Here is a 25,839-nt window from a genome sequence, read left to right as displayed (position 1 = left end):
ATTGTTAGCTGTGAATATTGTATATTTACTGTATATTGTATGGTGAGTAATTGTATATACTGTATACTGTATATATATTGTATGGTGAGTAATTGTATGTTGTGTATATTGTATGGTGACTATTTGTATATTGATATTGTTAGCTGTGAATATTGTATATTTACTGTATATTGTATGTTGTGTATATTGTATGGTGAGTAATTGTATATACTGTATGCTGTGTATACTGTATATTGTGTATATACTGTATGCTGTGTATACTGTATATTGTGTGTATATTGTATGGTGAGTAATTGTATATACTGTATGCTGTGTATACTGTATATTGTGTATATACTGTATGCTGTGTATACTGTATATTGTGTGTGTATATTGTATGGTGAGTATATTGTATGTTGTGTATATTGTATGGTGAGTATACTGTATGTTGTGTATATTGTATATTTATATTGTATGCTGTGTATAATGTGTAGTGAGTCTGGTTTCAAGTTGCAGAAAAGACTGAAAATATTGAAACTTGAGGCCATTGAGGGATAACTGTACAGTGTTGTAGTTTACATCAGTTTTCCAGCACACACACACATATATATATATATATATATATATATATATATATATATATATATATGTATGAAGAGGACCCATCTGAGTATTTTCCTCAGGGATATACCTTATATGGTGGTGTGATGATGAGTTGCTTTGCATACTCCTTACCCAGAAAGCCCACGGAATGCTAATAGTCTTTTTGAATCTCCGTTTTACACCCGAAGCGGTGTTCCTCTCCCTGAGGAAAATACTCTTTTATGTGTCTGTTTTTGTACACAGGATTGTCAGGATGCGGTTGCCCTTCTGGGTGTCCCTCCTGCCGGTCTAGGGGAGGTGTGTGTGGCCATTAGGTTCCTCACCTCCCTGCAACCCCCCGGCATTTTGGCTTCGGTCAAGATGCCATCAGTATATGGCTCCTTGGCTGATACCTTGATTAACGCCTATGTGGAGGAAACATCTTTGCACGTGTTTTGGCAGTGCCCCTTTGCACAGGGTCTGTTGGACGCCCTGGAACATGAACTCAGAGACTCTGTACCCAGGATTTGCCTATCGTACCATTCAGTGCTTTAGGGTCTGTTCCCTGGGACCCACGACGTGGAGGCCATCCAGAAGAGCTGGCGCCTTATGAACTGTTTTAGTATCAAACGGGATAAGTTTATTAAAACTCGAACATAAAATGCACAGCATGGATACAATAAATGCAGTGGAAATACAACAAAGGGTACAAGGGTCGAGGCCCAAATAAGAGCAATACAAAGTGAAAAGCTCCAAGGGGAAAAAGGGGCGGGAAGGGAGGGGAGGAAACATGGAGCGATAGACAATGGATAAATCCAGGAAGTGTAAGGAGCAGATAATACATATTCAGTAACAGCCGTCCATCATCACAATATTGTACTAACAGCAATAAAAATACAAAGCATGGTCAATGCATTACTAACGGAGGAAAAAAGCGTAATGCAAATGGGCCAGGACAACCTAAACAGGCTTATAAAGAAAGATAGTAAGAAAGATCCGTGCCATATGAAGAACTAATCCAGGGGCCCTACACCTTGTCAAAATGCTGCATTTCATCCCCTCTGATCGCATTAAGTCGTTCAGATAACACAATATCGTTAAGCTTAGTTATAACTGCAGTGGGGGATAGTACCGAGGTTTTCCATTTGGATACAACATAAATTCTTGCCGCCAAAAGGATAAATTGAAGTAATCTAAACTTGACATAAGGTAGACCTTGAGGTTTATGGCCCAATAAATAAACAGCTGGGTCTAATGGACAGGAGAATTGTAAAATAGAGAGTATTAGATCTCTGATGTGATGCCAAAAAACTGAAACATACGGACAGGTCCACCAGGTGTGTAACATATCACCAGTTTCTGGACAACCTCTAAAGCAAAGAGGAGAGACTGAGGGATATATAGCGTGTAACCTGGAGGGGACATAATATGTTCTATGTAATATCTTAAGGGCCGTTTCCGTCAGGGAAGTTTGCCAACTACCCTTACTTAATTGCACACAGCATTCTTGCCATTGTGAGAGTGTCAAAGAAATGTGTAGGTCCTCTTCCCATTGGGACATAAACAGTAACTTATTGTCTGTAGGTGGATGGTTAAGGGCTGAGTAAATAAGGGAGAGTGCTCCAGTGCGTAGTGGAGAATAGAGGGCCATGGATTCAAAGAAGGAGTTGTCCATAGCTCCAGAAGTAATGGTTAGGGAGCGCCAAAAAGAGAAAACCTGAGAGACCCTAAATAATTCCTCTGGGGGAGGGTTGTGTCTATCAATAAATATAGTCTGGGTAATCAATTGTTTACATATAAGGAAATGTTGGAGCAGATATAGTTTTTGAGACAGCCACCAAGAAAAATCCGACCTCTGTAGACCAGGGGGAAAGAAGGGGTTAGCAAGCAGAGGAGTGACAGGAAAAATAGGGGATTGCAGCATGTAAGGTGAAAGCAAGTCATTCTCTAAGGTCACCCAACGAGGAAAAGAAGAAGGAGCATTACATAGAAGCAGTTGAACCAGACGTGCAGAAGTATAATAATGGACAAAGTGAGGTACAGACAGGCCTCCTAGCCTTTTATGATAGAACATAACAGTTCGAGGAATCCTAGGTTTAAGACCTCGCCAGATGAACTCAAAAATATCTCGCTGTAATTTTCGAAGGTCTGCCATCCGAAGAGGAATAGGCAAGGACCTGAAAAGGTAAAGAAGTTTGGGAAGTACCACCATTTTTATAGAATGGATACGCCCAAGCCACGAGATATGTGGAAGGTTCCATCTGACTGGGTCCACCCTAATAGATTTGTAGAGAGGAAAATAATTAAGCTTATAGAGATTCGTGAGAGTAGATGGAAGTAAGATACCGAGATACGGGAGGAAAGATGAGGAGGGATTAAGATGGAAACTATTGGATATGGAGTCACGTATCTGAGGAGGTGTGTTGCAAAAAAGGATCTCCGATTTGGATCTATTTATCACCAGGCCCGAAACTGTAGAAAAACGGTCAAGTAAAGGGAATAAATTAGGAAGTTAAATAAGAGGGTTGGTTAGGGTGAGTAACAAATCGTCGGCAAATAAACTAGTCTTGTATTGTGATGAGCCAATACAGGCTCCAGTAATGTCCAGGTGATTGCGGATGAGACTCGCCAGGGGCTCCATAACCAAAGCAAAAAGAGCTGGGGAAAGGGGACACCCCTGGCGAGTACCCCGCAGAATAGGTATTGGAGAAGGAGTAGGGGACGGAAGTTTAAGATATGCCACAGGATTAGAGTATAGTGCATGTATGGCTTTCACAAAGGGACCAGAAAAGCCCATAGCAGACAGGACCCCGAGCAAGTACAGCCAAGAAACAGTTACATAGTTAGTACGGTCGAAAAAAGACATATGTCCATCAAGTTCAACCAGGGAATTAAGGAGTAGGGGTGTGGCGCGATATTGGGGAAGGGATGAGATTTTATATTTCTTCATAAGCATTAATCTTATTTTGTTCCAGGAATGTATCTAATCCTGTTTTAAAGCTGTTAATTGTTCCTGCTGTGACCAGTTCCTGAGGTAGACCGTTCCATAAATTCACAGTCCTCACGGTAAAGAAGGCGTGTCGCCCCTTGAGACTAAACTTTTTCTTCTCCAGACGGAGGGAGTGCCCCCTCGTCCTTTGGGGGGGTTTAACCTGGAACAGTTTTTCTCCATATTTTTTGTATGGGCCATTAATATACTTATATACGTTTATCATATCCCCCCTTAAACGTCTCTTCTCAAGACTAAACAATTGTAACTCCTTTAATCGCTCCTCATAGCTAAGATGTTCCATGCCCCATATTAGTTTAGTCGCGCGTCTCTGCACCCTTTCCAACTCCGCAGTGTCCCTTTTATGGACTGGTGCCCAAAACTGAACAGCATAATCCAGGTGAGGCCGTACCAATGTTTTATAAAGGGGGAGTATTATGTCCCTGTCCCTTGAGTCCATGCCTCTTTTGATACATGACAATATCCTGCCGGCTTTGGAAGCAGCAGCCTGACATTGCATGCTATTCTGTAGTCTGTGATCTACAAGTACACCCAGATCCTTCTCTACCAGTGACTCTGCCAGTTTAATCCCCCCTAAGACATACGATGCATGCAGGTTATTAGTACCCAGATGCATCACTTAACATTTATCCACATTGAACCTCATTTGCCAAGTGGATGCCCAGACACTTAGTCTATCCAAGTCATCTTGTAACTTATGCAGATCCTCTATAGACTGTACCGTGCTACAAAGCTTGGTGTCATCTGCAAAGATAGAAACAGAGCTGTTAATGCCATCCTCTATATATACACAGCCCCCCCTCTATATACACAGCCCCCCTCTATATACAGAGCTGTTAATACCATCCTCTATATCATTGATAAATAAATTAAACAACAGCGGTCCCAGTACTGAACCTTGGGGTACACCACTAATAACCGGGGACCAATCAGAGTACAAATCATTGACCACCACTCTCTGGGTACGATCCATGAGCCAGTGTTCAATCCAGTTACAAACTAAAATTTCCAAACCCAAAGACCTTAACTTACCTGTCAGACATCTATGAGGGACAGTATCAAACGCTTTAGCAAAATCCAGAAACACTATATCCACAGCCATTCCTCTATATATACAGCCCCCCTCTATATACAGAGCCCCCCTCTATATACACAGCCCCCCTCTATATACAGAGCCCCCCTCTATATACACAGCCCCCCTCTATATCCACAGCCATTCCTCTGTCAAGGCTTCTACTCACCTCTTCATAAAAGCAAATTAGATTGGTTTGACAACTTCTATCCTTAGTAAACCCATGCTGGCTATCACTTATAATACAATTATCCCCTATGTATTCCTGTATGTAATCCCTTATAAGTCCTTCAAACAATTTACCCACAATGCACGTTAAACTTACCGGTCTATAGTTTCCTGGGGAAGACCTAGAGCCCTTTTTGAAGATTGGCACCACATTCGCCTTGCGCCAGTCCCTTGGCACAATACCAGACACCAGAGAATCTCTAAATATCATGAACAGGGGTACAGATATTACTGAACTTACCTCTCTAAGAACTCTTGGGTGTAATCCATCCGGCCCTGGAGATTTGCTTACATTTATATCACTTAACTTACCTTGTACCATCCCTACATTAAGCCAGTTCAGTACATTACATGATGTGTTACCAGCACTGACCTGTACATGATGTGTTACCAGCACTGACCTGGCCAATGTCAGCTCCTTCTTCCATAGTGTATACAGAACTAAAGAACCCATTCAGTAGCTCCGCCTTCTCTTGATCGCTTGTGACAACCTCCCCATTATCATTATTAAGGGGTCCTACATGCTCTGTCCTTGGTTTTTTTGCATTTATATATCTAAAAAAATATTTAGGATTAGTTTTGCTTTCTTTGGCCACCTGTCTCTCATTTAGAATTTTTGCTGTTTTTATTACATTTTTACAGATTTTATTAAGCTCCTTGTACTGTTTAAATGTTATAGCTGACCCATCAGATTTGTATTTTTTGAAGGCTATTTTTTTGTTGTTTATTGCTCTTTTAACATCATGTGTCAGCCATGTAGGATTTAGTTTTAATCGTTTATATTTGTTCCCCTTTGGTATATATTTAGCTGTATAGTTATTTAGAGTTGATTTAAAGATGTCCCATTTACCTTCTGTATCAGTATTTGACAACCCCTCCCCCCAGTCTATGTCCTGTAGTGCAGCCCTCAGCCCAGGGAAGTTTGCCTTTTTAAAGTTATATGTTTTTGCCTTCCCCGCCTGTCTTTGTTTTCTACATTTTAAGTCAAAAGTAACTATATTGTGGTCGCTATTACCAAGGTTTTCCCGCACAGTTACATTACCAACCAGCTCTGCGTTGTTGGAAATGATCAGATCCAACAAGGCATCACTTCTTGTTGGGTCCTCCACAAACTGGCCCATAAAATTATCCTGCAATAAATTTAGGAATTGTCGCCCCTTTGTAGTTTTAGCCAACCCCGGACCCCAATCTATATCTGGGTAGTTAAAATCTCCCATTATTACCACTGTACCTGCCCGGGCGGCCCTCTCTATTTGTTTATGAAGCCGAACTTCTATCTCTTCAGTGATATTAGGGGGTCTGTAGATTACACCAAATACAATTTTTTCAGTATTTCCCTCCTTTTGTAATTCTACCCACAATGATTCCACATCCTCAGAATCATCACACACACACAGTGTCTAAGGCCTTCTCTATGTCAAGGCCTAACAGAGCTAAAGGCGTCTTAGTAACTGAGGCCCATTGAATAATAGATAGTACCTTCCGTATGTTGTCGGGGGCCTGTCTGCCCCGGATAAAACCTACCTGGTCGTTATGGATAAGGTGGGGTAATAGAGTGTTGAGGCGCCGAGCTAGTATGGAGGTAAATAATTTAGCATCTAGATTAATAAGTCAAATGGGCCTATAGTTAGAAGGTAATAGAGGGTCCTTATTAGGTTTGGGTATCACTACTATAGATGCTTGTAGGAATTCTGGGGGCATGGGGGAACCGGACAATAACTTATTACAATAAGTCACAATGTGAGGGATCAATAGGGGTGCAAATTTTTTGTAGTATAAGGCAGAGAGGCCATCAGGGCCTGGTGCCTTTCCCAATTTCAAGCCGGAGATTGCTGCATCCACCTCCTCAGCTAAGATAGGTGCATTAAGTGAGTCCCTCGCAGAAGAGGTGAGCTTTGGAAGAGACACAGAAGATAGAAACGAGGAAATAGCAGATGGGGAGGAGGAAGCAGGGCACGTACCATATAGAGAGGAATGGGTCCGAGGTAGGCACACCGGGTCTCAGCTGTATCCTATGTACCTTATTGATCCTCTGTCTACGCTGCAACATAGAGGCCAAAAGGCGGTCAGGCTTGTTGGCCCATTTATAATAGGTAGCCTGAGTCCAGCGCAAAGCCTTCTCTGTACGGTCTGAAAGGACAGCATCTAATTGTAATTTAGTGGTACGCAAAGCATGAAATAGATACATAGAGGGATTCAGCTGATGTGCAGTTGCTAATCATGCCAGTTTGTTTTCAAGCATGGTCTGAGCTTTCAATCTATCTCGCTTCAAACGGGAGGCTAGAGAGATGATCTTACCCCTGATATAGGCTTTATGTGTAATCCAGACCCATCCAGCATCATTAGAGGAAGTAGAATTTAAAGAAAAGTAGTCAGAGAGGTCGGATTCAAGCTGGGTGCGAACATGAGGTCTACAAAGTAAATACTCGTTCAGTCTCCAGGAGAAGGGAGTAGAACAACGGGTACCAATATTAAATTCAGATAAGACCAGATCATGGTCCGACCAGACACAGTTTATATGACGTGCATACAGAAGGTGGGCGAGAGTGGAAGAATTGGTCAGAATCCAGTCAATTCGTGTGTACAGGCCATGGGAAGGGGAATAATATGTGTAACCTCTTTGTTGCAAATTATGCTCCCTCCAGGTGTCAATCAATTCAAGGCCAGCAAAGGTGCGGTTCAACCTCCTCTGCTGAGCTCCTGTACGTCGAAACGATGAGGTATTAGACCTGTCCAGTACGCCATTGAAGACAATGTTGAAGTCCCCACTCCAAATTAAAAAATCATATGTGAGAGACTGCAGCCTGGTCGCCAATGATACAAAAAATGCAAGGGGATCTTCATTAGGGGCATAGGAATTTACAATACACATTTTCCTGTCCTGGTAATCCCCCTCAAGAATGAGAAATCTACCTTCAGGGTCACTATAGGTATTTGTAGGGGTGAATGAGAAGGAATTCTTTAACATAACTACCACTCCCCTAGTCTTTGTCTGGTATGAAGCAGCATAAACCCTGGAGTAGTTTTTATGTAAGAATTTCGGAAAAGAGGTAGGGGTCAAATGAGATTCCTGTAGGTTAATGACATCAGGATCGTGTTTGAGGTAATCTACAAACGCCTTTTTCCTCTTTACTGGGGAGTTGAAGCCCCTCACATTATGAGATAAGACACGACACATGAGGAAAGAGGGGAACATTCTGGGAAGAACATGCATTGACCACGGCAGACATCAACAGAGGGGCAACTGGACAGACCAGAACTGAAAAGGGAGAAACATAAGGTAAGACGCTCCATGTGAACTTGGGGGAGAACAAGGGAAACAAACCAAGGGAACTTGACATATAATCACAGTAGCATAAGATTGTGTAAAACAAATGAACCAAATCTTTCTTCCATTTCAACATCACAAGCAACCCGGGAGATAGGGCAGCAAGATAATCCACCCCCACCGAGATCCCCTAGAGAGGGGCATCGCCACAGATATAGAAAAGAATGAGATAGAAAACAGGCTAAGATCAGATTAGGTAGAGAATGGAGGGAAGAAGCAGTATCAGAGAGTACCGGGGTACAGAGAACAGAGAACGAAGCTGTAAATAAAGGAAGGGACCAATAAAGAGCCAGAAAAGAGTCATGAGTTACAAAAGAGAGAAGTAAGGAAGAGGTAAAAAGTAGAAAAAGACAATGGCAATTATGCCTATATAGTGCTTAGAAACTGTAAACAAACAGGGCTATCATTAGGAAGCCGTAAAAACAGTATACTCATCCACAGTGTAGAGGAGAACAGTCAAAACAAAACCTGCGTGAGTCCAGGATCCACCGTAGCCAGCAAAACCCATAATAAACAAGGGTTAGGCATAGACCTCAATAGTACAGGAGTGGAGAGAAAAATAAAATAAAACAGAGTTCATCCAGGCTTGTGTGCTTGGTTCCGATGGCGCTTGTGTGGAACTTCAGCTCTCTGCCATAGCCTCTTAAGGGTCGGAGAGCTGGAGGGCAAAGTAGCATGTTCGTCATAAGGAATGTCCTCACGATGCAGGATCTCCATAGCTTCCGAGGGAGTATGAACAACATATGAGTGAGAGCGTATTTGAAATTGTAGTGAAAAGGGGAATCCCCAGCGGTATTTGATTTGGGCCTTCTGGAGTGCCAAGGTAACGGGTCTCATATGGCGTCTTCTTTCCAGAGTAGAGGGTGCTAAGTCCGCATATAGATGAACTGAAGGCGGCATGTCAGGTAGTGGTGAAACATTGCGGGCGGCTTGCAGAACCTTGTCCCGCATTTCAGGATAATGCATGCGTAGGACAACATCTCTCGGCACATCAGGGTTTTTGGGACGTCCAAGTGCTCTGTGGACCCTATCCATTTGCAGATAGGACCGGTCAGTTTGTGGTAATAGCGCAGCAAACAGGTTCAGAATAGTAGTGTTTAGTTCAGTGACCGTTTCCGGCAAGCCGCGAATGCGAACATTAGCCCGCCTGGATCTGTTTTCAAGATCCTCGATCTTAAGTTCCAACAAGTCCAATTTGTCAGTGTGGTCGGAGAGGAGACTTCTATCAGCCTCAATAGCTTCCGCCAAATCATCTGCCCTCAGCTCCACATCGGAGACCCTGTTGCCCAGTTCGCAAACCTGTTTGGAGAGGTCAGCCACGGCCTTAGATAGTTCAGCCTTGAACATAAGTTGAATGGACCGGTACAGTTCAGCTGGGTTCATGGGATCCGCTGGGAGAATAGGAGCCGGCGACTCGTCCGTTATGTCTTCCTCCTCAGGGACTACAGGACTGGAAGCGCGCGAGGGAGTCGGCGCCATATTGGATTTCTGGCCAGAGCAGAATATCTCAGGTATGTTCTGTGAGTGAGACCTCTGCGAGCCTCCTGCCCGGTTCTTCTCCATCTCCGTAGGGTCAGCTTGTCTTGAGTGCTCGTGATGCCGCTGTGGAGCTGAAAAATCAGTGCTAGTTTGTAGCTAAATCTCGGCAGGTGGCGCGGAGCTCACAGGGAACACGTCCTTCCTAGCGAGCCGCGCGCATGCGCCCTCCTTATGAACTGTTTTAAGGACGCAGTGTGGCTTGCCAGGAACTGCCTCGTGATCAACAGGGAGAACATGTCAGTCCGAGACTGCCGCAGGTTCATCAAGAGCCTGCTTAGAGACTATTCCATCTTGGACAGCCCGGCCGTCGATGAGGAAGAAGCGGAGTGAAGACCCCTCTCCTTCTCCCATGTCTCCTTGAAGATACAGCCCAGCAGTTTGGCCCTGTGATCCGCCGCCTCCCCACCCCCACGTAGTTGCCCATACTCCCCACGCCCACAGCCCACGCCCTACCCAGATCACAGATTGTATTGTTTGGTTTTCGATTTCTTGTGCTTTTCTCTTACAGGATTGAGCAGAGTGTTAGAGTAGTATGATGTGCGATGTATAGCTTAGGGAACCTTTGCTGTTTATCGTACTGTCATGCTATGTGTGATTGTAATTTATTGTATGGCTTGTAATGACTGAACGAACAATAAAGCTCTTTCAATAACCCTAGGTTGAAGCCAGGGGCATTTGCGGCCCCTTAGTAGCGAAAGGGGCGAAAAGAGGCATGGAACCTGGATCCTTGCAGGTGCCTTTTGACCCGGAGGTGAAGGGTAGGTTTGTTGGGGGGTCTCTCTCCTGTTGGAGAAGGGCTTAGCGATAGACCGCATCCTCTGTGCACGTTTTTTTAGTGTGACACATTTGCACTTTTTCTTGCACTTTGGGTGATAGAGAGCACGCGCCTGGGGCTTTAAAAAATTAAGCACCCCGAAGCAGCTGTCTGCAGACGGGTCCTCGTCCCTTCTGGGGAGAATTCTGGCATAAATCCCAATCAGCTTCTGAGACTTTGTAACTGGAGCCAGAGCTGATCTTAGGGCACTGTTACGCCGAGCGCTCCGGGTCCCCGCTCTTCCCCGGAGCGCTCACAGCGTTCTCCTGTTCACAGCGCCCCGGTCAGACCTGCTGACCGGGTGCGCTGCGATAATGTCCCCAGCCAGGATGCGATTCGCGATGCGGGACGCGCCTGCTCACGATGCGCATCCCGACCCGCTTACCAGACTCGTTCCCCGTCTGTGCTGTCCCGGCGCGCGCGGCCCCGCTCCCTAGGGCGCGCGCGCACCAGGTCTTTGCGATTTAAAGGGCCGGTGCGCCACAGATTGGCGCATGGGTTTTAATCAGTACCTTCACCTGTGCACTTCCCTATTAATACCTCACTTCCCCTGCACTTCCTTGCCGGATCTTGTTGCCATTGTGCCAGTGAAAGCGTTTCCTTGTGTGTTCCTAGCCTGTGTTCCAGACCTCCTGCCGTTGCCCCTGACTACGATCCTTGCTGCCTGCCCTGACCTTCTGCTACGTCCGACCCTGCTCTTGTCTACTCCCTTGTACCGCGCCTATCTCAGCAGTCAGAGAGGTTGAGCTGTTGCCGGTGGATACGACCTGGTTGCTACCGCCGCTGCAAGACCATCCTGCTTTGCGGCGGGCTCTGGTGAAAACCAGTAGCAACTTAGAACCGGTCCACCGACACGGTCCACGCCAATCCCTCTCTGGCACAGAGGATCCACCTCCAGCCTGCCGAATCGTGACAGTAGATCCGGCCATGGATCCCGCTGAGGTCCCGCTGCCAGCTGTCGCTGACCTCACCACGGTGGTCGCCCAGCAGTCGCAACAGATAGCGCAACAAGGCCACCAGCTGTCTCAACTGACCGTGATGCTACAGCAGCTTCTACCACAGCTTCAGCATCCATCTCCTCCGCCAGCTCCTACACCTCCTCCGCAGCGAGTGGCCGCATCCAGCCTCCGTTTATCTTTGCCAGACAAATTTGATGGGGACTCTAAATTTTGCCGTGGTTTTCTTTCACAATGTTCCCTGTATTTGGAGATGATGTCGGACCAATTTCCAACTGAAAGGTCAAAGGTGGCTTTCGTGGTCAGCCTTCTGTCTGGGAAAGCCCTGTCATGGGCCATACCGCTCTGGGACCGCAATGATCCTGTTACTGCCTCTGTACACTCTTTCTTCGGGGAGATTCGAAGTGTCTTCGAGGAACCAGCCCGAGCCTCTTCTGCCGAGACTGCCCTGCTGAACCTGGTCTAGGGTAATTCTTCTGTTGGCGAGTACGCCATCCAATTCCGTACTCTCGCCTCCGAATTGTCCTGGAATAACGAGGCCCTCTGCGCGACCTTCAAAAAAGGCCTATCCAGTAACATCAAAGATGTGCTGGCCGCACGAGAAATCCCTGCTAACCTGCATGAACTTATTCATCTGGCCACCTGCATTGACATGCGTTTTTCCGAAAGGCGTCAGGAGCTTTGCCAGGATATGGACTTTGTTCGCACGAGGCGGTTTCTGTCCCCGGCTCCTCTCTCCTCTGGTCCACTGCAATTCGTTCCTGTGCCTTCCGCCATGGAGGCTATTCAAGTTGACCGGTCTCGCTTGACACCTCAAGAGAGGACACGCCGCCGCATGGAGAACCTTTGCCTGTACTGTGCCAGTACCGAACACTTCTTGAAGGATTGTCCTATCCGACCTCCACGTCAGGAAAGACGCACTCCGACTCCGCACAAAGGTGAGACAGCTCTAGGTGTGGACTCTGCTTCTCCACGTCTTACTGTGCCTGTGCGGATTTCTTCTTCTACCTTCTCCTTCTCAGCTGTGGCCTTCTTGGATTCCGGATCTGCAGGAAATTTTATGTTGGCCTCTTTCGTCAACAGGTTCAACATCCCGGTGACCAGTCTCGCCAGACCCCTCTACACCGCCTCTGTTAATAATGAAAGATTGGACTGTACTGTGCGTTACCGCATGGAACCCCTCTTAATGTGCATTGGACCCCATCACGAAAAGATTGAATTTCTGGTCCTCTCTAACTGCACTTCGGAAATTCTACTTGGACTACCTTGGCTTCAACGCCATTCCCCAACCCTCGATTGGACCACCGGGGAGATCAAGAACTGGGGTACTACTTGCCACAAGAACTGTCTTATGTCTGCTCCCAGTACTGTCAGTCAAAACTCTATTGCTCCTCCGATACCAGGTCTCCCCAAGGCCTATCTGGACTATGCTGATGTTTTTTTGCAAAAAACAAGCAGAAACTTTGCCTCCTCACAGGCCTTATGACTGCCCTATTGACCTCCTCCCTGGTACTACTCCACCCCGGGGCAGAATCTATCCTCTGTCCGCTCCGGAAACACAAGCCATGTCGGAGTACATCCAAGAGAATTTAAAAAGGGGGTTTATCCGCAAGTCTTCCTCCCCTACCGGAGCTGGATTTTTCTTCGTTTCCAAAAAAGACGGCTCCTTACGACCTTGCATTTATTACCACGGTCTTAATAAAATCACTGTAAAAAAACGCTATCCCCTACCTCTTATCTCGGAACTCTTTGACCGCCTACGTGGTGCCAACATCTTTACCAAATTGGACTTAAGAGGTGCATATAATCTCATCCGCATCAGGGAAGGGGACGAGTGGAAGACCACGTTTAACACCAGAGATGGACACTTTGAATATCTGGTTATGCCTTTTGGGCTTTGCAACGCCCCTGTTGTCTTCCAAGACTTTGTAAATGAAATTTTTCGTGATCTTCTATATACCTGTGTTGTGGTCTACCTGGACGATATTTTGATTTTTTCTTCTAACCTAGAAGAACACCGCCGGAATGTCCGCATGGTTCTTCAGAGACTTCGGTACAATCAATTATATGCCAAAATGGAAAAATGTCTCTTTGAATGTCAATCTCTTCCCTTCCTAGGATACTTAGTCTCTGGCAAGGGACTCCAAATGGACCCGGACAAACTATCAGCCATATTGGATTGGCCACGCCCCTCCGGACTCCATGCTATCCAACGTTTCTTGGGGTTTGCCAATTATTACAGACAATTTATTCCACATTTTTAACCTATTGTGGCCCCAATCGTGGCCCTAACCAAGAAAAACGCCAACCCTAGTCCTGGCCTCCTCAAGTGGAAGAGGCGTTCAATCATCTCAAAACTGCCCTTTCTTCTGCTCCCGTACTCTCCAGACCTGATCCATCTAGGCCCTTCTCGCTGGAGGTAGACGCCTCCTCGGTGGGAGCTGGAGCAGTACTCCTACAGAAAAATTCTTCCGGACATGCTGTTACTTGTGGTTTCTTTTCTAGGACCTTCTCTCCGGCGGAGAAAAACTACTCCATTGGTGATCGAGAACTACTGGCCATAAAACTGGCTCTCGAGGAATGGAGGCACCTGCTGGAGGGATCCAAATACCCAGTTATTATATACACTGATCACAAGAATCTCTCTTATCTTCAGTCTGCCCAACGGCTGAACCCTCGCCAGGCTAGGTGGTCGTTGTTCTTTGCCCGTTTTAACTTTGAAATTCATTTTCGCCCCGCTGACAAGAACATTAGGGCTGACGCTCTCTCTCGTTCATCAGATGCCTCTGAAATGGAAGCTTCCCCGCAACACATTATTCCTCCGGACTGTCTGATCTTCACTTCTCCAGCTTCCATCAGACAAACTCCTCCAGGGAAGACCTTCTTCTCTCCACGCCAGCGCCTCAGGATTCTCAGGTGGGGACACTCCTCACACCTCGCAGGCCATGCTGGCATCAAAAAATCCATCCAGCTCATCTCTCGTTTTTATTGGTGGCCTACCCTGGAAGCTGATGTTGCTGATTTTGTGTGGGCTTGTACAGTCTGTGCCCGGGACAAGACCCCTCGCCAGAAGCCTGCTGGTCTCCTCCATCCTCTGCCTGTTCCTGAGCGACCATGGTCTCAGATTGGTATGGACTTTATTACTGACTTACCTTTATCTCATGGCAACACAGTTATTTGGGTGGTCGTTGATCGGTTCTCCAAGATGGCACATTTTATCCCTCTTCCAGGTCTTCCTTCTGCGCCTCAGTTGGCGAAACAATTTTTATGCACATTTTTCGCCTTCACGGGCTTCCTACGCATATCGTCTCAGATAGAGGCGTTCAATTTGTGTCGAAATTCTGGAGGGCCCTCTGTAATCAACTTAAAATCAAGTTAAACTTCTCGTCTTCTTATCATCCCCAATCCAATGGGCAAGTGGAAAGAATTAATCAGGTTCTTGGTGACTATTTGCGACATTTTGTTTCCTCCCGCCAGGATGACTGGGCCGATCTTCTACCATGGGCCGAATTATCGTACAATTTCAGAGTGTCTGAGTCTTCCGCTAAATCCCCATTTTTTGTGGTGTAAGGCCGTCACCCTCTTCCCCCCCTTCCCACTCCCATGCCTTCTGGTTTGCCCGCTGTTGATGAGGTGACTCGGGACTTCTCCACCATCTGGAAAGAGACTCAAAAATCTCTCCTACAGGCCTCATCCCGGATGAAGAAACATGCCGATAAAAAAAGAAGAACTCCCCCTGTTTTTTCTCCCGGAGACAAAGTATGGCTCTCCGCCAAGTATGTCCGCTTTCGTGTCCCCAGTTATAAACTGGGACCACGTTATCTTGGTCCTTTTAAAATCAAATGCCAAATCAACCCTGTCTCCTACAAACTCCTTCTTCCTCCTTCTCTCCTTATTCCCAATGCTTTTCATGTCTCTCTCCTTAAACCACTCATCCTTAACCGCTTCTCTCCCAAGGTTGTTGCTCCTACTCCTGTTTCCGGTTCCTCTGACATCTTCTCGGTGAAAGAAATTCTGGCATCCAAGACGGTCAGAGGTAAAAAAAAAATTCTTGTAGATTGGGAGAATTGCGGCCCAGAGGAGAGGTCATGGGAACCCGAGGACAACATCCTTGACAAGAACCTTATCCACAAATTCTCAGGTTCTAAAAAGAGGGGGAGACCCAAGGGGGGGGGGTACTGTTACGCCGAGCGCTCCGGGTCCCCGCTCCTCCCCGGAGCGCTCACAGCGTTCTCCTGTTCGCAGCGCCCCGGTTAGACCTGCTGACCGGGTGCGCTGCGATAATGTCCCCAGTCGGGATGCGATTCGCGATGCGGGACGCGCCCGCTCGCGATGCGCATCCCGACCCGCTTACCAGACTCGTTCCCCGTCTGTGTGTCCCTAGGGCGCGCGCGCGCCGGGTCTTTGCGATTTAAAGGGCCGGTGCGCCACTGATTGGCGCATGGGTTTTAATCAGTACCTTCACCTGTGCACTTCCCTATTAATACCTCACTTCCCCTGCACTTCCTTGCCGGATCTTGCTGCCATTGTGCCAGTGAAAGCATTTCCTTGTGTGTTCCTAGCCTGTGTTCCAGACCTCCTGCCGTTGCCCCTGACTACGATCCTTGCTGCCTGCCCTGACCTTCTGCTATGTCCGACCCTGCTCTTGTCTACTCCCTTGTACCGCGCCTATCTCAGCAGTCAGAGAGGTTGAGCCGTTGCCGGTGGATACGACCTGGTTGCTACCGCCGCTGCAAGACCATCCCGCTTTGCGGCGTGCTCTGGTTAAAACCAGTAGCAACTTAGAACCGGTACACCAACACGGTCCACGCCAATCCCTCTCTGGCACAGAGGATCCACCTCCAGCCTGCCGAATCGTAACAGGCACGTTACCTGAGATGGTGGTGTGATGAGAAACTTTGCATACATATATATATATTATATTATTTATACTCATATATGTACAGTATATACCAGATAAGTACTCGGTGTTCTTCATACCTAAAATAATATTACGAAAACCAATAATAATGATCTCTCTGGTCCCTCACCACAATCTCTTCTATCCTGCTGAGCTCCGCCCCCACATGCACTGGTCACATGATTGTGACATCATCACAGGTCCTACACCTCCAGCATGTAGCAGATACAGAGCAGGTCCTGGTCCATTTCATGGAGAGGTTTGTTACAGTGTGTGACCCCTGTATAATATATAAGTGAGGATGTGTATGTGACATATGATGTGACCCCTGTATAATATATAAGTGATGATGTGTATGTGACATATGATGTGGCCCCTGTATGATATATATATAATAAGTGAGGATGTGTATGTGATATATGATGTGACCCCTGTATGATATATATAATAAGTGAGGATGTGTATGTGACATATGATGTGGCCCCTGTATGATATATATAATAAGTGAGGATGTGTATGTGACATATGATGTGACCACTGTATGATATATAATAAGTGAGGATGTGTATGTGACATATGATGTGGCCCCTGTATGATATATATAATAAGTGAGGATGTGTATGTGACATATGATGTGGCCCCTGTATGATATATATATAATAAGTGAGGATGTGTATGTGACATATGATGTGGCCCCTGTATGATATATATATAATAAGTGAGGATGTGTATGTGACATATGATGTGGTCCCTGTATGATATATATAATAAGTGAGGATGTGTATGTGACATATGATGTGGCCCCTGTATGATATATATAATAAGTGAGGATGTGTATGTGACATATGATGTGGCCCCTGTATGATATATATATAATAAGTGAGGATGTGTATGTGACATATGATGTGGCCCCTGTTTGATATATATATAATAAGTGAGGATGTGTATGTGACATATGATGTGACCCCTGTATGATATATATATAAGTGAGGATGTGTATGTGATATATGATGTTGCCCCTGTATGATATATATATAATAAGTGAGGATGTGTATGTGATATATGATGTGGCCCCTGTATGATATGTATAATAAGTGAGGATGTGTATGTGACATATGATGTGGCCCCTGTATGATATATATAATAAGTGAGGATGTGTATGTGACATATGATGCGGCCCCTGTATGATATATATAATAAGTGAGGATGTGTATGTGACATATGATGTGGCCCCTGTATGATATATATAATAAGTGAGGATGTGTATGTGATATATGATGTGGCCCCTGTATGATATATAATAAGTGAGGATGTGTATGTGACATATGATGTGGCCCCTGTATGATATATATAATAAGTGAGGATGTGTATGTGACATATGATGTGACCCCTGTATGATATATAATAAGTGAGGATGTGTATGTGACATATGATGTGGCCCCCTGTATGATATATATATAATAAGTTAGGATGTGTATGTGACATATGATATGGCCCCTGTATGATATATAATAAGTGAGGATGTGTATGTGACATATGATGTGACCCTTGTATGATATATATATATATATATATATATATATATATAAGTGAGTGTTACGCCGAGCGCTCCGGGTCCCCGCTCCTCCCCGGAGCGCTCGCTACACTCTCGCTACTGCAGCGCCCCGGTCAGATCCACTGACCGGGTGCGCTGCGATACCGCCTCCAGCCGGGATGCGATTCGCGATGCGGGTGGCGCCCGCTCGCGATGCGCACCCCGGCTCCCGTACCTGACTCGCTCTCCGTCGGTCCTGTCCCGGCGCGCGCGGCCCCGCTCCCTAGGGCCCGCGCGCGCCGGGTCTCTGCGATTTAAAGGGCCACTGCGCCGCTGATTGGCACAGTGGTTCTAATTAGTGTGTTCACCTGTGCACTCCATATATATACCTCACTTCCCCTGCACTCCCTCGCCGGATCTTGTTGCCCTTGTGCCTAGTGAAAGCGTTCCCTTGTGTGTTCCTAGCCTGTGTTCCAGACCTCCTGCCGTTGCCCCTGACTACGATCCTTGCTGCCTGCCCCGACCTTCTGCTACGTCCGACCTTGCTTCTGTCTACTCCCTTGTACCGCGCCTATCTTCAGCAGTCAGAGAGGTTGAGCCGTTGCTAGTGGATACGACCTGGTCACTACCGCCGCAGCAAGACCATCCCGCTTTGCGGCGGGCTCTGGTGAATACCAGTAGTGACTTAGAACCGGTCCACTAGCACGGTCCACGCCAATCCCTCTCTGGCACAGAGGATCCACCTCCTGCCAGCCGGCATCGTGACAGTGAGGATGAGTATGTGACATATGATGTGGCCCCTGTATGATATATATATAATAAGTGAGGATGTGTATGTGACATATGATGTGACCCCTGTATGATATATATATAATAAGTGAGGATGTGTATGTGACATATGATGTGGCCCCTGTATGATATATATATAATAAGTGAGGATGTGTATGTGACATATGATGTGGTCCCTGTATGATATATATATAATAAGTGAGGATGTATATGTGACATATGATGTGGCCCCTGTATGATATGTATAATAAGTGAGGATGTGTATGTGATATATGATGTGGCCCCTGTATGATATATATATAATAAGTGAGGATGTGTATGTGACATATAATGTGGCCCCTGTATGATATATATATAATAAGTGAGGATGTGTATGTGACATATGATGTGGCCCCTGTATGATATATATAATAAGTGAGGATGTGTATGTGACATATGATGTGGCCCCTGTATGATATATATATATAATAAGTGAGGATGTGTATGTGACATATGATGTGGTCCCTGTATGATATATATAATAAGTGAGGATGTGTATGTGACATATGATGTGGCCCCTGTATGATATATATAATAAGTGAGGATGTGTATGTGATATATGATGTGACACCTGTATGATATATATAATAAGTGAGGATGTGTATGTGACATATGATGTGACCCCTGTATGATATATATAATAAGTGAGGATGTGTATGTGACATATGATGTGGCCCCTGTATGATATATATAATAAGTGAGGATGTGTATGTGACATATGATGTGGCCCCTGTATGATATATATAATAAGTGAGGATGTGTATGTGACATATGATGTGGCCCCTGTATGATATATAATAAGTGAGGATGTGTATGTGACATATGATGTGGCCCCTGTATGATATATATAATAAGTGAGGATGTGTATGTGACATATGATGTGACCCCTGTATGATATATATAATAAGTGAGGATGTGTATGTGACATATGATGTGACCCCTGTAAAATATATAAGTGAGGATGTGTATGTGATATATGATGTGACCCCTGTATGATATATATATAATAAGTGAGGATGTGTATGTGACATATGATGTGACCCCTGTATAATATATAAGTGAGGATGTGTATGTGACATATGATGTGGCCCCTGTATGATATATATAATAAGTGAGGATGTGTATGTGACATATGATGTGACCCCTGTATGATATATATAATAAGTGAGGATGTGTATGTGACATATGATGTGGCCCCTGTATGATATATATATAATAAGTGAGGATGTGTATGTGACATATGATGTGGTCCCTGTATGATATATATAATAAGTGAGGATGTGTATGTGACATATGATGTGGCCCCTGTATGATATATATAATAAGTGAGGATGTGTATGTGACATATGATGTGGCCCCTGTATGATATATAATAAGTGAGGATGTGTATGTGACATATGATGTGGCCCCTGTATGATATATATATGTGAGGATGTGTATGTGACATATGATGTGACCCCTGTATGATATATATAATAAGTGAGGATGTGTATGTGACATATGATGTGGCCCCTGTATGATATATATAATAAGTGAGGATGTGTATGTGATATATGATGTGGCCCCTGTATGATATATATATATAAGTGAGGATGTGTATGTGACATATGATGTGACCCCTGTATGATATATATAATAAGTGAGGATGTGTATGTGACATATGATGTGGCCCCTGTATGATATATAATAAGTGAGGATGTGTATGTGACATATGATGTGGCCCCTGTATGATATATATATAATAAGTGAGGATGTGTATGTGATATATGATGTGACCCCTGTATAATATATAAGTGAGGATGTGTATGTGACATATGATGTGACCCCTGTATGATATATATATATATAAGTGAGGATGTGTATGTGACATATGATGTGGCCCCTGTATGATATATATAATAAGTGAGGATGTGTATGTGATATATGATGTGGCCCCTGTATGATATATATAATAAGTGAGGATGTGTATGTGATATATGATGTGGCCCCTGTATGATATATATATAATAAGTGAGGATGTGTATGTGATATATGATGTGGCCCCTGTATGATATATATATAATAAGTGAGGATGTGTATGTGACATATGATGTGGCCCCTGTATGATATATATATAATAAGTGAGGATGTGTATGTGACATATGATGTGACCCTTGTATGATATATATATATATATATATATATATAAGTGAGGATGTGTATGTGACATATGATGTGGCCCCTGTATGATATATATAATAAGTGATGATGTGTATGTGACATATGATGTGACCCCTGTATGATATATATAATAAGTGAGGATGTGTATGTGACATATGATGTGGTCCCTGTATGATATATATATAATAAGTGAGGATGTGTATGTGACATATGATGTGGTTCCTGTATGATATATATAATAAGTGAGAATGTGTATGTGACATATGATGTGACCCCTGTATGATATATATAATAAGTGAGGATGTGTATGTGACATATGATGTGGCCCCTGTATGATATGTATAATAAGTGAGGATGTGTATGTGACATATGATGTGGTTCCTGTATGATATATATAATAAGTGAGGATGTGTATGTGATATATGATGTGGCCCCTGTATGATATATATATATAATAAGTGAGGATGTGTATGTGACATATAATGTGGCCCCTGTATGATTTATATATAATAAGTGAGGATGTGTATGTGACATATGATGTGGCCCCTGTATGATATATATAATAAGTGAGGATGTGTATGTGACATATGATGTGGCCCCTGTATGATATATATATATATAAGTGAGGATGTGTATGTGACATATGATGTGACCCCTGTATGATATATATAATAAGTGAGGATGTGTATGTGATATATGATGTGGCCCCTGTATGATATATATATATAAGTGAGGATGTGTATGTGACATATGATGTGGCCCCTGTATGATATATATATAATAAGTGAGGATGTGTATGTGACATATGATGTGACCCCTGTATAATATATAAGTGAGGATGTGTATGTGACATATGATGTGACCCCTGTATGATATATATATATATATAAGTGAGGATGTGTATGTGACATATGATGTGGCCCCTGTATGATATATATATAATAAGTGAGGATGTGTATGTGATATATGATGTGGCCCCTGTATGATATATATATAATAAGTGAGGATGTGTATGTGACATATGATGTGGCCCCTGTATGATATATATATAATAAGTGAGGATGTGTATGTGACATATGATGTGACCCTTGTATGATATATATATATATATAAGTGAGGATGTGTATGTGACATATGATGTGGTCCCTGTATGATATATATATAATAAGTGAGGATGTGTATGTGACATATGATGTGACCCCTGTATGATATATATATATGTAATAAGTGAGGATGTGTATGTGACATATGATGTGGTTCCTGTATGATATATATAATAAGTGAGAATGTGTATGTGACATATGATGTGACCCCTGTATGATATATATAATAAGTGAGGATGTGTATGTGACATATGATGTGGCCCCTGTATGATATATATAATAAGTGAGGATGTGTATGTGACATATGATGTGGCCCCTGTACGATATGTATAATAAGTGAGGATGTGTATGTGACATATGATGTGGTTCCTGTATGATATATATAATAAGTGAGGATGTGTATGTGATATATGATGTGGCCCCTGTATGATATATATATAATAAGTGAGGATGTGTATGTGACATATAATGTGGCCCCTGTATGATATATATATAATAAGTGAGGATGTGTATGTGACATATGATGTGGCCCCTGTATGATATATATAATAAGTGAGGATGTGTATGTGACATATGATGTGGCCCCTGTATGATATATATATATATAAGTGAGGATGTGTATGTGACATATGATGTGGCCCCTGTATGATATATATAATAAGTGAGGATGTGTATGTGACATATGATGTGGTCCCTGTATGATATATATAATAAGGGAGGATGTGTATGTGATATATGATGTGGTCCCTGTATGATATATATATAATAAGTGAGGATGTGTATGTGACATATGATGTGACCCCTGTATGATATATATAATAAGTGAGGATGTGTATGTGACATATGATGTGACCCCTGTATAATATATAAGTGAGGATGTGTATGTGACATATGATGTGACCCCTGTATGATATATATAATAAGTGAAGATGTGTATGTGACATATGATGTGGCCCCTGTATGATATATATATAATAAGTGAGGATGTGTATGTGACATATGATGTGACCCTTGTATGATATATATATATATATATATAAGTGAGGATGTGTATGTGACATATGATGTGACCCCTGTATGATATATATAATAAGTGAGGATGTGTATGTGACATATGATGTGACCCCTGTATAATATATAAGTGAGGATGTGTATGTGACATATGATGTGACCCCTGTATGATATATATATAATAAGTGAGGATGTGTATGTGACATATGATGTGGTTCCTGTATGATATATATAATAAGTGAGAATGTGTATGTGACATATGATGTGACCCCTGTATGATATATATAATAAGTGAGGATGTGTATGTGACATATGATGTGGCCCCTGTATGATATGTATAATAAGTGAGGATGTGTATGTGACATATGATGTGGTTCCTGTATGATATATATAATAAGTGAGGATGTGTATGTGATATATGATGTGGCCCCTGTATGATATATATATATAATAAGTGAGGATGTGTATGTGACATATAATGTGGCCCCTGTATGATTTATATATAATAAGTGAGGATGTGTATGTGACATATGATGTGGCCCCTGTATGATATATATAATAAGTGAGGATGTGTATGTGACATATGATGTGGCCCCTGTATGATATATATATATATAAGTGAGGATGTGTATGTGACATATGATGTGACCCCTGTATGATATATATAATAAGTGAGGATGTGTATGTGATATATGATGTGGCCCCTGTATGATATATATATATAAGTGAGGATGTGTATGTGACATATGATGTGGCCCCTGTATGATATATATATAATAAGTGAGGATGTGTATGTGACATATGATGTGACCCCTGTATAATATATAAGTGAGGATGTGTATGTGACATATGATGTGACCCCTGTATGATATATATATATATATAAGTGAGGATGTGTATGTGACATATGATGTGGCCCCTGTATGATATATATATAATAAGTGAGGATGTGTATGTGATATATGATGTGGCCCCTGTATGATATATATAATAAGTGAGGATGTGTATGTGACATATGATGTGGCCCCTGTACGATATGTATAATAAGTGAGGATGTGTATGTGACATATGATGTGGTTCCTGTATGATATATATAATAAGTGAGGATGTGTATGTGATATATGATGTGGCCCCTGTATGATATATATATAATAAGTGAGGATGTGTATGTGACATATAATGTGGCCCCTGTATGATATATATATAATAAGTGAGGATGTGTATGTGACATATGATGTGGCCCCTGTATGATATATATAATAAGTGAGGATGTGTATGTGACATATGATGTGGCCCCTGTATGATATATATATATATAAGTGAGGATGTGTATGTGACATATGATGTGGCCCCTGTATGATATATATAATAAGTGAGGATGTGTATGTGACATATGATGTGGTCCCTGTATGATATATATAATAAGGGAGGATGTGTATGTGATATATGATGTGGTCCCTGTATGATATATATATAATAAGTGAGGATGTGTATGTGACATATGATGTGACCCCTGTATGATATATATAATAAGTGAGGATGTGTATGTGACATATGATGTGACCCCTGTATAATATATAAGTGAGGATGTGTATGTGACATATGATGTGACCCCTGTATGATATATATAATAAGTGAAGATGTGTATGTGACATATGATGTGGCCCCTGTATGATATATATATAATAAGTGAGGATGTGTATGTGACATATGATGTGACCCTTGTATGATATATATATATATATAAGTGAGGATGTGTATGTGACATATGATGTGACCCCTGTATGATATATATAATAAGTGAGGATGTGTATGTGACATATGATGTGACCCCTGTATAATATATAAGTGAGGATGTGTATGTGACATATGATGTGACCCCTGTATGATATATATATAATAAGTGAGGATGTGTATGTGACATATGATGTGGTTCCTGTATGATATATATAATAAGTGAGAATGTGTATGTGACATATGATGTGACCCCTGTATGATATATATAATAAGTGAGGATGTGTATGTGACATATGATGTGGCCCCTGTATGATATGTATAATAAGTGAGGATGTGTATGTGACATATGATGTGGTTCCTGTATGATATATATAATAAGTGAGGATGTGTATGTGATATATGATGTGGCCCCTGTATGATATATATATATAATAAGTGAGGATGTGTATGTGACATATAATGTGGCCCCTGTATGATTTATATATAATAAGTGAGGATGTGTATGTGACATATGATGTGGCCCCTGTATGATATATATAATAAGTGAGGATGTGTATGTGACATATGATGTGGCCCCTGTATGATATATATATATAAGTGAGGATGTGTATGTGACATATGATGTGACCCCTGTATGATATATAATAAGTGAGGATGTGTATGTGATATATGATGTGGCCCCTGTATGATATATATATATAAGTGAGGATGTGTATGTGACATATGATGTGGCCCCTGTATGATATATATATAATAAGTGAGGATGTGTATGTGACATATGATGTGACCCTGTATAATATATAAGTGAGGATGTGTATGTGACATATGATGTGACCCCTGTATGATATATATATATATAAGTGAGGATGTGTATGTGACATATGATGTGGCCCCTGTATGATATATATATAATAGTGAGGATGTGTATGTGATATATGATGTGGCCCCTGTATGATATATATATAATAAGTGAGGATGTGTATGTGACATATGATGTGGCCCCTGTATGATATATATATAATAAGTGAGGATGTGTATGTGACATATGATGTGACCCT

At 42.9% G+C, this 25,839-nt stretch overlaps 2 protein-coding genes across 2 annotated transcripts in view; one reads left to right on the top strand and one right to left on the bottom strand.

Moving 5' to 3' along the window:
* Positions 1–25,839, bottom strand: part of LOC130298322 (zinc finger protein 501-like) — a 54,151-nt gene that overhangs the window by 23,620 nt on the left and 4,692 nt on the right. The gene's annotated exons all lie outside the window — the stretch shown is intronic.
* Positions 3,601–25,839, top strand: part of LOC130297722 (gastrula zinc finger protein XlCGF26.1-like) — a 100,006-nt gene continuing 77,767 nt past the window's right edge. Inside the window, exon 1 of the mRNA XM_056550529.1 lies at positions 3,601–3,627. The gene's annotated coding sequence lies outside the window, so the exon portion shown is untranslated. The remainder of the gene's footprint in view (positions 3,628–25,839) is intronic.

Source organism: Hyla sarda, chromosome 1 (assembly GCF_029499605.1).
Source record: "Hyla sarda isolate aHylSar1 chromosome 1, aHylSar1.hap1, whole genome shotgun sequence".
Taxonomy (NCBI): domain Eukaryota; kingdom Metazoa; phylum Chordata; class Amphibia; order Anura; family Hylidae; genus Hyla; species Hyla sarda.
This window is presented reverse-complemented; position numbering and strand designations above follow the sequence as displayed.